This window comes from Pholcus phalangioides, unplaced genomic scaffold, assembly GCF_987345545.1.
Source record: "Pholcus phalangioides strain wild (caught in Gottingen) unplaced genomic scaffold, Ppha-v1.0 ptg000003l_1, whole genome shotgun sequence".
In the NCBI taxonomy this organism is placed as follows: domain Eukaryota; kingdom Metazoa; phylum Arthropoda; class Arachnida; order Araneae; family Pholcidae; genus Pholcus; species Pholcus phalangioides.
The window spans coordinates 37,341,407-37,355,139 of NW_028301596.1; positions in this window are offsets into that span (position 1 = coordinate 37,341,407).

Genomic DNA, 13,733 nt, shown 5'->3' on the forward strand with positions numbered 1-13,733 from the left:
TTTAAAACTCATTAACTGAAAACATCAAAGAAATATAATTTTCATTTACCGGAAAGTCCCTTGACCCCTAGAAAATGGTGAAATTTGATCCGGACACCCTGTATATCCATAAAAGTATAAATTGTACGGCAATCCGCTGTGTTTCTTTGACGTGCATCACAGACATATTACTTTTTTGACTGTCACTACATTTCATTGCTCGTCCAAAAGCCAATGGCAGTTCGATACAACTTATCAATTCAATAAACTTTCCTGGATCAATATCCCGTGTATCACATCAACAGAGTTGACAGGGGAAAAAAAACTGGTAATTCCGGAGCAAGAGCATACCAGCATCCTACACACGAAACCATTCATTACACGTACAGTGACCGTCCAACTTCTCTTAGATTCCCTACCACGACGTCGACGACATTGTTCCCTTGATCCTCCACCACCGCTGCCGTCTCGAACCCTCAATTTCCTATCAGAAATAGGTACTTCATCAAAAGCTTTCGCAATATGCGCGACGCACTGAACTAATATTTATTCAAGCATAAACCGATCTTCTCGTCGTAGTAAAGGAGAAAGTCCTCTCTATGTGTGTGTGTGTATATATATATGGCCATAGGCTGCAGAGAATGAAGCTGGGGGGCATAGAGTAAGTATAAAGCCTTTCACGTATATACACACACAGAGTTTATGCCAATTGTGTGGCTTATTAAACCTGAAATAACCGTCTGTGGCTTTGCTTTCTATCCCCCATAACAGTAGGCGGAGGTTGGCTGGTTGGTTGCATCTGTGGAGGAGGAAACTCACCAGGAACAAAAGGAGGGTTCGGTTCCGTTCTTGGTCGGTAAACATTCCGGTAGGAGGTATAGAGAGAGAGATGGCCAGACTGATTAAGTTATTACTTGCTCCACGCCCGCATATATCGTATTTTGAATGATAACGGGTCCTTGTGTAAAAGAGTCGGTGATGGATTTTCCACTGTATATATACGTTGCCCTCTCTTTCTTTCTCTCTCTCTCTCTCTCTCTAAATAGTAAGTAGAATTTACTGGATGATGCTCACTTTGCTTGGTTGGCATTCACGGTAAATATGCATACTCTAAGTAGGGTAAGGGTAACGTGTGTGTATTCACCATAGAGAGAGAGAGAGAGAAAGATAGAGCAACACGCAATCACAAGCAATTTTTCCGCATGCGGGTTCTTGTGCAAAAAAATGCTAATGTTTTCCGATATTGTTATCTCATTTCATACCTACATACGGGTGTGCGGTGCAAATTTGTTCTGAACGCATGCTGAAATTCCGGAAGGTTTCCGCCTGTATAACGTATAAATATTCAATTATAAAATATATCATATTCACATACAGGCAACAAACACCTCTTCCGCACGTTTCCTCGAAATGCAACAGCAAAAATATGCGTAAACGAGAAAAAAAATTATCGTTATTGTTATCATAAAAAATATCTGTCTTGCCTAATATTGTTCGTTCGTTTTAAAAACATTAGTATTCATGATACATGATGCATATTCATATGTGAGAGGACGTCATATTTCTATTCACAGACAATTTTAAATTCATGAAACGGTATAATTTGAAATTTCCTCTATTTGTTTCACTTTTTGTTTTGATGTGTAAGCAGGCAGTTGAATTTCTTTTCCTGTGTAAATGATAGGCACTGGTTATGCTATATTATTGTAGAATTTCGAATACATTGCTGCAAGCACATATTTGTACAATACATTTACAATACATTTGAGCCCGATTTAATTAAAATTTCATGCTTTTTTGTCGATGGGGGTGGTTTTTGAATAAATATTTGCTGAAAACAGGAAAAAATTCATTGTCTACAGAGATGTACGAATAGACTTTGGCAGTAGGTCCCGATTGTGTAAGGCCCCGCGGGTGTCATGGCACCTGCGAGCGACTGTCAAATTGCTACGATACATAAAAATATATAAAACAGCCATGTTATTAGTTAAATGAAATAGCCGTTGTTAAAATTTGTGCCTGTGCCGCGCGAAAATTTACAAATTCCTCCATAGCAGGCACAAAGGTTTAAAACCTACTTGGCTAAGGGCGGTATTCACCTACATGATTTAAGTTATAGTCACAATTTTTTGATATGAGATCGACACGGATTGGTTAAATTCAGGGTTTTAACCAATCTATGTCGATCTCTAATCCAAAAATTGTAACTACAGGTTTAAACCGCCCTAAGGTATGCGAAATTCCGTCAGTCACTCACTCATACCAGCGTATGTGCGCGACTCATCATTTATAACACATCTAAAATTAATAATTCTAAAACCTGAATATTTTTATTTGCTTATTCTTTCAATTTCGAGTTTTATAATCGTTCGTTTAGACCAGTGCTTCCCAAAGTGAACAATATCGCCCCCTGGTGGGCTATGGAATTGTCCGGGGGGGGGGACGATATAGAAGCTACGAGTATACGATCCTATAACATATGATCTAGGATCCTATGGGTTCACTCATATGTCGGTGGGCGATGAAAGAAAAACATTTCTGAAGAAGGGAGGCGATGGAACAAAAAATTTGGGAAACTATAGTTTAGACCAGTGATTCCCAACGTGGGCGTTAACGCCCCCTGGGGGCTGATGGAATGTTTCAGGGGGGCGGTAGAAGATATGCGTATATCATAGGATCCTATGGGTTAGATTGCATTGGGGGGTGAATTCTGAAGAAGGAGGTGATATGGGACACAAAAAAGGTTGGAAAACTAAGGCTTAGACCATAGTTTCCCAACCTTTTTTGTCCTATCGCCCCCTTCTTCAGAAATATTCTTCTCCCATCACCCCCCAACACAATATAACCCATAGGATCCTATGTTATACCCGTAGCTTCTACCGCCTCCCTGGAACATTCCATCGCCCCCAGGATGCGTTAACGCCCACGTTGAGAATCACTGGTTTAGACCCCAACACACGTTAAAATAAAATCCTCCCAATTATAGAAGAGTATTCACAATGTGATGAGAACAAATAACAGTTTACAACACAACGACACATGTTTCGACATTGATGGGTACCGTTATCAAGGTGGAAGGAAAAATTAACGCGTTTTGTGCCAACGAAAAACGCGGTCAGAATGAGAGAGCGTCTTTGGTGGTCAGAGTTGTTTCCTTCACTTTAGTGTATCAATTTGCTCTCAGTTTCGACGTCATAGTTGTTGTCTTCTGTTAAAGGCGTCATATTTCCAGATTGGCCATTTCGAATATTCTTCTAATTTTTTTTGTCCCCAGAATAAAAATGTGTTAGGGCAATGGAATGTAGGGCGCTGACTCAGTGCCATTTAAATCTTAGTGACCTTCCAGTTACATCTCATTCACTCTTGAAAATATTAGTAATTAACAATTCATATTCCTATTTTTACACTTAAAATCATTTATCAAAATTCCACATCTCATCAAATTAATGTATATTCAAGATTTTATATGATTATAATGTAAACGAACGCTGATAACATCGATCTAGAGCAGCGATTCCCAACGTGGGCGTTAACGCCCCCGGGGGCGGTAGAAGCTACGGGTATAATATAGGATCCTATGGGCTAGATTGCGTTGGGAGGCGATGGGGGGAAAAAATATTTCTGAAGAAGGGGGCGTTTGGACCAAAAAGTGTGGGAAACTATGATCTAGAGCAGTGTTTCTCAACCGCCGGGCCGCGGCCCGGTACTGGGCCGTGATATCATTCATACCGGGCAGCAAATGACCTGCCGTTTCATTTCCCCCCATTCATGTTCCGTTAATCATGTGTTTGACCGGGCCTTCCACTCACAAAAGGGTTTGCGGGCTTCCAAAGGTTGAGAACCACTGATCTAGAGCTTCATATTCCTTTTGTTACGTAGATCTAACATCAATGTTATGCATAATTTCACTTATAAGGAATCTATAATCTTACCGAAACTATCGGGGAATGAATATTGAGGTCTCTTCAATATCGATGAGATTAGAAAGTAGAATTCATACGAGACATTATAAATAAAAGAAATTCATTCCTCCATATTTGATTGAGACATTTAATTAACTTCTCACTCTCTTCAAGAAATGGTGGGTGTTTGTACAGAGGTATATACAGGGTGGTTATAATTAAAGTTCCCGTATTCTCAGTGGTTTCCTTCAAACACTGCCCATCCTAATACAACCAAATTTTTAGGATATCTTAAAGAGACCATGAGAGAGAAAGAGATTTATGAATTTAAAAAAATAGTTAATTTTTCGACCACCAGGTAGAGCTTTTTTATAGAATTTTCCTTTTCCACATGTACCATATTACAGCGTATGTACAAAGTTGCAGTGGAATAGCAGAAGGCCTCCACGCGAAGCTCGTGACGCACTTTCTTTTTTCCAAAACCGAACACAACTCAGGTCTACCGCCATGGGCAATTTATTACCTCACTGAGTTGTGGCGGAAGTGTGTGTACCTAATAGTGTGGGTGCGTATCTAGTGTTGTGTCTGATTTTTTAGCGCTGGCATCTGTATTTCAAAAGTGTGATGATTGAATATTTGTACTCTTTGTGGGACTGTTGCTCTCTGTGGCGAGACTTTTTAACGGGAAGATCGGCTCACATTTGCGCCCGAAGTTGGGAATCACAGAAAAATCAACTTCAGCCGGCCACCATTGTGGCAACAGTGGGGCTCGAAACGGTCCGTCACTATGACCACTCGACTACCACAGCGATAAAAATAAGACGTCAATATCAGTTACTGGGATCAAATCAAGACTTATCTGTTTCGGTTACAACAGATGGTATTTCTGTAACTGTCGGACCACTTTCGTGACGTCACTGAAAAGGTCATCTCACCTACGGGCATCGAATATATTACAAAAATAAAGAGTAAAGACGGCGCATGCGTCAGCCTGCAATACCCAATGGCTATAAGTGAGATTATATCGCCTTAACTGAAACTACTCAGACCGTCAGTGTCCGTTCTGGTGGACGTATTTCACTGAAACTTAGTAAAACTACATGTACCATGGGAAAATGTAAAATGCAATAAAAAAAAGTGACACTTTTTCACCTGGTGGTCACAGATTCATTTTTTTTTTAAATTTCATAAATCTCCAGTGGCCTCATCAAGATATCTTAAAAATTTAGCCGTATCCGGATAATCATTTCTTGAGGGGAAAAACTACTCAGAGTGCCCGGGAACTTTAATTATAATCACCCTGTATTCATTTATTCATTGTCATACATTTCAAAAATATAATCACTATATAAACTACGATTTCAAACTGAAATACCCCAAAAGCTTATTAAAGTATTTTGCATATATGCAACCTAGGTACTAATTAAGACCATAAGGGGGGGGGGGAAAATGCGTCTATCACGCATTACAGATCCGACGTATTATGCAAATATTATCTCTAAAATACATTACAATACTGTTTCTCAAAAAAAAAAGAAATATTAGAGGAGGAAAATGTCATATATATATATATATGTAGTATGATGTCAATTTCAACTTATTTTAATCATGCTGATTATATATGGATGGGGGGGAACGGGAGTGGAAGAAAGAGAAAGTATGTGCCTTTTCTCCCCCACGCTTGCTGCAAATTAGCAAAGGATTACGGAATTGCGTTACTAATGATGTGCTCATTAGTAAAGGATTAGCGTAAAACGTAATCTTTTCTGTGAGGGTAGTCACGATAACGACGACGTCATGGAAATTTTAAAAGTGCCCCCCGGTTTGCGTGTGTGTGTGTGTGTATTTGCATGTTGTTGGCACGCTCGCCATCGTCTCGCCTCCATCGTCTCTCTCTGTGTTTTAAGCAGTTTATTCTAATTTTTTTGGAGAGGTATTTCCCCTTTGTAATCATTGTGTCATCGATAATTTTATGACATTTCGTTTCTTGGAGCAATTTTTTATTAATTTTTTTGGTATTGTGGAACTTTCAAATTTATCAACAATATAAATCGTGTTTTTTTTTCCCCCTCAAAATAAATTGTGACCATATGTTATATGTAGTTTGAATTACTTCCTAACATTAGGATTAAAATTTTCTTCAGTCTTACATATTTTACATTCAACTTGAACTTGAATTGCCGATTTTTCGGGAAAAAACCCTATGATTGAGATTCAAGAGAATTTCTTTTTGTAACAAATTAGGCAATAAAATTAAGGGTAAAATAATTACAAGCGCAGGGGTTTCCTCGGTGGGGAGAGGGTCTATCTTAGTTGTTTGTATTTTTTAATTCACATCTGCAATTTTGTTTTGTTCCCCATTCGATGGGGAGGGGGGGGTGTTCCCATTTGCTGACTTTTGATGGCAGGGGGGGGGGATGATGCTTACGTCATCAACCACCCTTCTTAACAATATCTAATATTTTTAACAGCATCTTATCCCAGTGCGCCAAAAACGAGTAAAACCTTTCGCAAGTTTGTGCACACCTGAACTAACAGTTTTCCTATCGATAAGTACCTTACAGAGCCACTTTAGTGATCTCTAAATGTTTCGCGGATCCAAGTCCAAGCCGCTTAAGTGCTCTGGAACTGCTCCACGCATCACTCAAGTGATTCATAATTATGCCGCGAATCACTTAACTAATCTGGGAATGTGCCGCGTGTAACTTGAATGATGTAGAACCGCACTGGCGGCAGCTTAAGTACTCTAAAACTGCGGCACATGTCACCCAAGGGATCTCTAAATGTGCCACGGCTCGCTTAAGTGCTCTGGAATTGTGCCACGGGTCACTTAAGCGATCTGTAAATGTGCGGCTTAGCTCATTTTTACAAAATTAGGTTCAGAGGGTGGGGGGCAGGCCACATTTGGTCCGTGGATCAAGGATTTACCATATATGGCTCAGAGGGTGGGTCGCAATGAATTTCTTATACAGAAATCTTGAGATCTTAGGCTTCAAATGACATTGAAATTAACAGAAATTGATTATGATAACATATAAAAGGCATTTTCTTTCGAAATTTTACTTTTTTTTAAATGTTTTATGCATTAAACAAATAAATTTCTGATCGTCTGGTTGGGAATGAGCCCTCCCTATGCGCCCCACCTTCGCGTACGTCTCTGATCCCATCAATATGCGTTAGTAGGCAGAGAGCAGAGCTGACGAAATTTCGCTAACAGGGGGGGATGGTCAGAGATTTGCTGACTTTTGCTGGCAAGGGGGAGGGTTAAAAATGGCTTAACATTTGCTGGCGTAACTTGAACGGCCCCTCACCCCCATGCTATGACTATTTCCGACCGAAAATAAGTATGATGTCCTTATGACCGGTGTTTTCGTGTAATTTTGCCATCCGTTTTCAATAAATTTCCCGTATCTTCAACGGAGCTTACTCTTGCATTTATTATCATTCTTCACCGAAATCAAATATCATTTTCATAACTTATAAATTAGATTACGAAAGTAATTATGAATATTCCTCTCACATACGTAATTGTAACGTCCAACTTTATTTCCGTAGAATACTGAGATTTACCGTAGTTTCACGCGAATTCTTCAGTGATTATGCAATTATTGCCATTTTTGGCGATAATTGGTCACTTTTGGCCATAATTGGTCACTTTTGGCCGTAATTGGTCATTTTTGGTAGTAATTGGCATCGTTTTGGCGATAGTTGGAAATGCTAGGTGAGAATTGTTGTTTTAGGTTAAAAATCGATAAAAAAAAACTTTTATAATTCCCGAAAAAAGTAAATCAAAAATATGTTTATAATAATGTTATAAGCATGTTTAAGTAACGTTTATTTTAACAGCAAGTTTTAAAAACATGGGAACTTCCCCAAGTTGAAAGATAACCGTATGGGGGGGGGGGGAAAGGTAAAAATCCATCCATTTTTGACATTTTATATATTTCCGTATTTTCCCAGATAATAGTTTCTTCTATAGAATGAAATGTGTTTCCATTCCGTTATGTTTAACGATGTGACATCTTCTATGTCACTGCAATCTTGGATCATTTTACATGAGTTGTAAGCTTATACCGTGATGGAATATATTCTCGAATGATTTCTGTTTACTCACATTTTTTTTTTTGTCGTCAGAAATATCAATTCAAGGCCATGTGGGAAAAAAATAATGGAAAGAGTTTTTCTTATATACGTATCACATGAGATGTAATTGATTGGAATGTGCTACATGCGTGCGTGAAACTGGACACCCCACTGGTTTTCAATATGAAATTCGATATTTGAACAACACAGGAGAATACTTCACATTTTTGTTAGTGACATTTTCATTCTTTCGAGTTTGTTGTATTTATGTTACCGGTGTGTGGTATTGTATGATCTAACCGAAGCATGTTTTTCTAGGTAGTTTCATACGAATGTACAGGGCGGATACTATCGACCGCCCAATAGTTACACACGTGATTCCTCGTGAAAAAGTAGTACGGAAAAGTGTTTTCGCAGTTTTTGTGTTGGCCAATAATTATAGAGTTATAAGGAATTAAAAATTGATGGCGTCACTTCATAATCCAGCCAAATTCACCGAACGTACACCATGACTTGGCGTTTTAAGGCGATATATAGCAATGCTAATAACCCTAAGAATAATCAAGAAAGCTGAAACTGTGCACACACAAACCAGGTTTTTCTTTTCCTCTAAAAATTTGGCAATGAAGGAAAAAAAATTACATTTTGGCAAAAAGTGTTGATTTTGGAAAAAAGCATTTTTCAAACAGTCGAATCCCGTTTTAACGAATACCGTTATAGCGAAAATTTCGCTTTAACGAACACTTTTCTTATCCCCCCAGATAAGTATGCATAAGAACAATACAAAAAAACTGGAATTCTTTTATAACGAAATTTCGTTATAACGAAGTTATTTCTCCGGTCTCATGGAGTTCGTTATAACGGGATTCGACTGTATATAGATCTAGTGTGGCTAACACTTTACAAATCTGGTGGTAAATTTTCGAATATATTGGGGACGAAGTTAACACGTAAAAGCAAGGTTAACATCACTTTACGCGAAGAGGAAGAAGCACCAATCGTGTGAAAGAAACTAACTGAACTTGACTTCTAACGGGATTGAATATTTCAGTTCATTCTCAATTAGCGGCATCCAGATGGATAAGGGTTGGATTTTTTTCTGGTTGGATGTTTGGCACGTAACTGACGGTTAGAAAACTGGCACGTCACAAAATTTCAAAATGTCATAACCCTCCTTAATGTTCCTCTGATCTTAAAACGGAAAACACTTTTCCGTATTAGTTTTTCTTCAGTGAATCGCGTGTGTAATTATTGGACGGCCGGTATTATCCACCCTGCATTTGTATTATCCGAATAAGAAAATTTAGTTCTTAAAAGTTAGACAAATCAAGTTATATCTTGTGTTAAGCCAAGATGTTATTGCAGCAATTTCGGTCATGGCGGCAATCGTTAACCATATGCTGTATATGGATGGTTGCTCCCCAAAAATATAAACCACATGCTGCATATGGATGTAGAATATTGGTTGCTCCCCAAAAATATTTTAAAAAAAAAACGACGCCGTTATCGCTGAACAGAAAATTGATTCCGTAGTCAAAGAACATGAAAACTACTCTGTTAGCCTCAGAGACCGCCAAATTTCCGCCTGAATACGCACTACGACCAGACTGCGTCGTGGATTGCTATAACATCAAATCTCGATGAAGTTTTTCACTTGGCGACCAAATAAAAGATTAACTCCTTCGCTTACAAGCTATCAGCAGGAAATTCGGATGGTCTCTATTTGACGAATCGGCGATAAATATGGTAACCTTTTCCTAACCTAGCCGCAGGTTAGAAAAAGGAAAATAAGGTGAAAGTATATAAAAAAAGTAGAAGAAAGGGAAGAACAAAACAAATGAAAGGAAAAAGTATACATAGATAAAAGAGTAGGTGGGGGGGGGGGAAGTAAATTTCTCTTTTCACCCTCACCCTATCTCTGTTCTCTTTCCCTGTTATGTGTACAGGGATGCATCGTATGTGAAGGGGGGGATCACCAATCAGAGTGTGGAGGAAAGAAAAAGCAACTTCTGTAGATAAGGGTCACAACAAAGCTTCGCGATACTGATAGAGAAAAGAAAACAGACAGAGCTTGTTTGAAACTTATTTCACTGGCGTTTGTTTGCAATAACACGCATAACCAACATTTTTCATGATTTTCAGAATTTCAGACACATTTTCGTATTTTGGAGCATCGACTTGCATGTTATAGCATAACGCGATGAAAAGGGGTTATTTTTCCATAACCTCTCTCTTCCCGCAAAGGGGGATTTCAGAAATAATTGGCAATTGTATTTGACTTTGACATCATTTTTGACAATGATTGGTGGTGTTTCGGCGATAGCAAATCTGTTATAAATATGCTAAAAAACATGTTAGCAACCACTAATAATTTTATTTGTGTACCTTTGATAGTGATTTCCTGTATTTTTCTCCAGTTTTTCTCGAGGAAATATCATCAGTCTATATATAAAAGCGTGCTTTTAGGTTTCTACGGTATATTTTTAGTGTTTTTTTTAGGACATGAATCTATTTTTTATGGAGCATACCTATTCTGTCGGTATTTAAGATCATAAAAATCCTTGCCCTATTCTGGTGAATTACATACCTTGCAAACATGGGCAGAGATACGGGGGAAGGGGGCAGCCCCCCCCCCAACGTCAAAGGTGGAGTCTTCTGATCTAATGTATATGTGTGTATATATGTGAATTGATATCATCATCGTGCCTCCCCCCAGCAATAATGACTGTGCGCCCCCCCCACCCTCAGACTTTCTGGTCTATCTGCGCCTATGCTTGACAAAGGAAGATAGCAAGGTTCATTTTCCATATTTTAAGACATCGTCCACTTTATGGATATTTACCGTCTGATATACGTTCCCGGTCAAAGAAAATTCTTTACATTGGACCAATTTGATTCACTCAAGTGCTTTCCGTACGGGAAAAAAATGGTTTCTCGGAAGAGTTTAAATGGAATCCATCAATCTTTGGTGGATTCAGTTTTTTTACTATTATTATTATTGTCCTGCTGCTGCTGCTGACGTAGTATCAAGAGGTTATCTATGGACAAAGCGACCTGGAAAAAAAAAAACTATAGTTGGATGGTCATCAGAAGAAAATGATACAGAAGCCAAGAACGGAAGTCTCTTTGGCTCTCCGAGCAAATCATAGACCCTTCAAACATGATGTTCAAATAAAAGCCGGAATCGATCCGTGAGGAACGGCGAGCATCGCCGGAGAAAATCCCGGAGAAAATACAGGAGAAGAATACCCTCCCCAATTCTTTTGTGTAACAAGCCACCGGGCCAAACAAAAGCCACACTCACTATAAGAGAGAAGATTTGTTCTCTCTTATTCCGAGTAAATATTATTTTTATTGTTTCCTTTGTAGATTGTGAAACGAGATATCGGTGACTCGATACCAAACATTTGTCATTCTCATTATGGTACGGTAATCACGTGATTTCTCGTCGATTTCGTTTCCGATTTATCTAAAGAAATTTCCGTTTGTGTGGTGACGTTTCTCTCTCTATCAGATAAGAGAAGTAATCATGGATTGGAATCAATTTTGCTGCACGTTTTATCTTATGTGCACAAGAAGATTGTTATAAGAAACTTTTTTTTAACCTTTGAGAACACACACAACAATGTACTTAGATTAGAGCTCCCTCAAAATACCAGGTTAACTCATCCACCATCTCTGAGCAAAAGTGTGACGTCATTATTATCACTATAGCCAATCGCTGTTCCCTATCCAGCTGTTTTTGCCAACGATTTTCAAGACATCACTTACAAGGAAAGAGTCACAAGGGGACGTCTTCAAAACGTTTTGAGGAAATTACTACTGCTTCTAGTCATTTCAATATGCACAAAAGTATAGAATAATCTAGCGGAATTATTATAAGTAACTAAAAAGAATTGTAGATATTAATATTTTGAACGCCAATAGAGGCCAAGAATGGCTAAAATTTCCCTAGAGAGTTGGAGTGACGTCATTCAAACAACACATTATCAGACACAGGACAGACGAAGAAAGAGAAATAACTGGTTTCTAGAACACAAGAAGCTGAAGGAAAGAAGGGAAAAGAAAGTGAAAATAAGTTTTTATAAATAACCCACCAAGAAGCGCAAGAAGCGATGAGTAGACACTGTTACCATTTTTGCGGCCTTGATAATTATTGCATTGCGCCGCTAATACTTTTGTTTTTACTTGTTTCTTGGTGAGATGAATGTAGTACTTGATTTTTTCATAATTTTTTGAGTATGAAACCTTGGGTCCTTTACTTCGTTAGAGCGGCAAACCGGTTTGCTCAAAGATTGAAGACGATGAGTCCGCTCTCCTTTATAAGTGCCTTACCTTAGATATGCGACATCATTATAGTTGAATTTAAAGAGCTAATAAAGAAAACTTTCATCCTCCATGTTTGAACAAAAAAACTGATTTGCCGCTCTTAATCGGTGAAAATAATCAAGCTATATAGCGATTATACTGAAAACTCTAAAATGGCGGATGAGTAAGCCTGGTATTACAGGAATCTCTGGGTAATCTGGTGTTGAAAACCACCCCATAGCTACTACACATCTTATCTTCCCGGTCTGGTGTTTTTATTACCCACAAATGTTTTGGCATGGTTTAAGTTTAAAGTTCTATGCACTTCCAAACGAGCAGAGCACACCCGCGGTTTATCGACCTTCTGAGCAATTTACTACTGTTCTCCCCCACCAGAGATAGTAAGTCGCGTAATCTAAAATTCTGCACCTAACAGTCTGCGTGCGTATGCAATGCCGTACGCGGAGCTGGTGCTTCCAGGGCCGTTACCAGACATGAGGTGACGAGGCGGCATGATTACAGGGACAGAATGTTTTACGACAGATTTATTGTGACGGTGTTTTCACTCTCGCAAATTTTTACACAACGAGATAATTTTGAAAGGAAAGGACGAGTAGATAAATATAAACATAGTTAAAAAACAACTACAGTACCTTTCAGTGCTGAAATGCTATTTAATGCTAAAGTCTTATCTCGATACACCTCCTTTCTTGCACTTCCAAAAAAGTGCCACCTATCTCTAGAGACGATACTGTCTGAAAAAAATTAGGCTGTTTGGCTCCGGAATGTTCTGACAGCCCATTTCTGTATATATATCTATTCTATATATCAGGGGTTTCCAACGTAAAATTTCCCGCTGAACCCTTGGTAGTTATAAAGCTGTTCCGTGGAACCCTTGATGATAATGAGGCTATTCTGATGAACTCAAACAAATTTGTGAATATTTATCCAAAAAAACAGTGTCTCGACTGCCGTCCAAAAAACATCATGGTCGCAAATGAAAGTGGGCATAGGCAGCATCTCTAAATTACATGCTCTGATGCTCATCAGATGTGATTCTATATTTGTTTTTCATACTAAAAATTCATATTAGAGGGTGGGGCCCTAAAGAGTCTGACCTGGGGGCACACCAAAGCTCTCAGCCTAGAAGCCCTCCTGCGGAATGTGGGATCATGGGTCTTCATGCCGTGCCCGGTTGAACTCATGCCCAGGACTCACGAGGTCTGAGCTATGCAATCCTATCGGGAGGCTTATTCACGAATCAAGAGCTTTGATTATAACCCCATCACCAGACGAAAAGCATCCGTACAAGAACTCTGACATGTGGCTTTAACCGAAATAATCATAATGATGCTAATCATTGGGTTTTCATTTGAGTTATCCGTAAATATCTCCTGCGTATGAAATCAAGCATCTATCTCCATAGTGAGCACTATGATCCCCCTACAAGGGTAGAGCTGG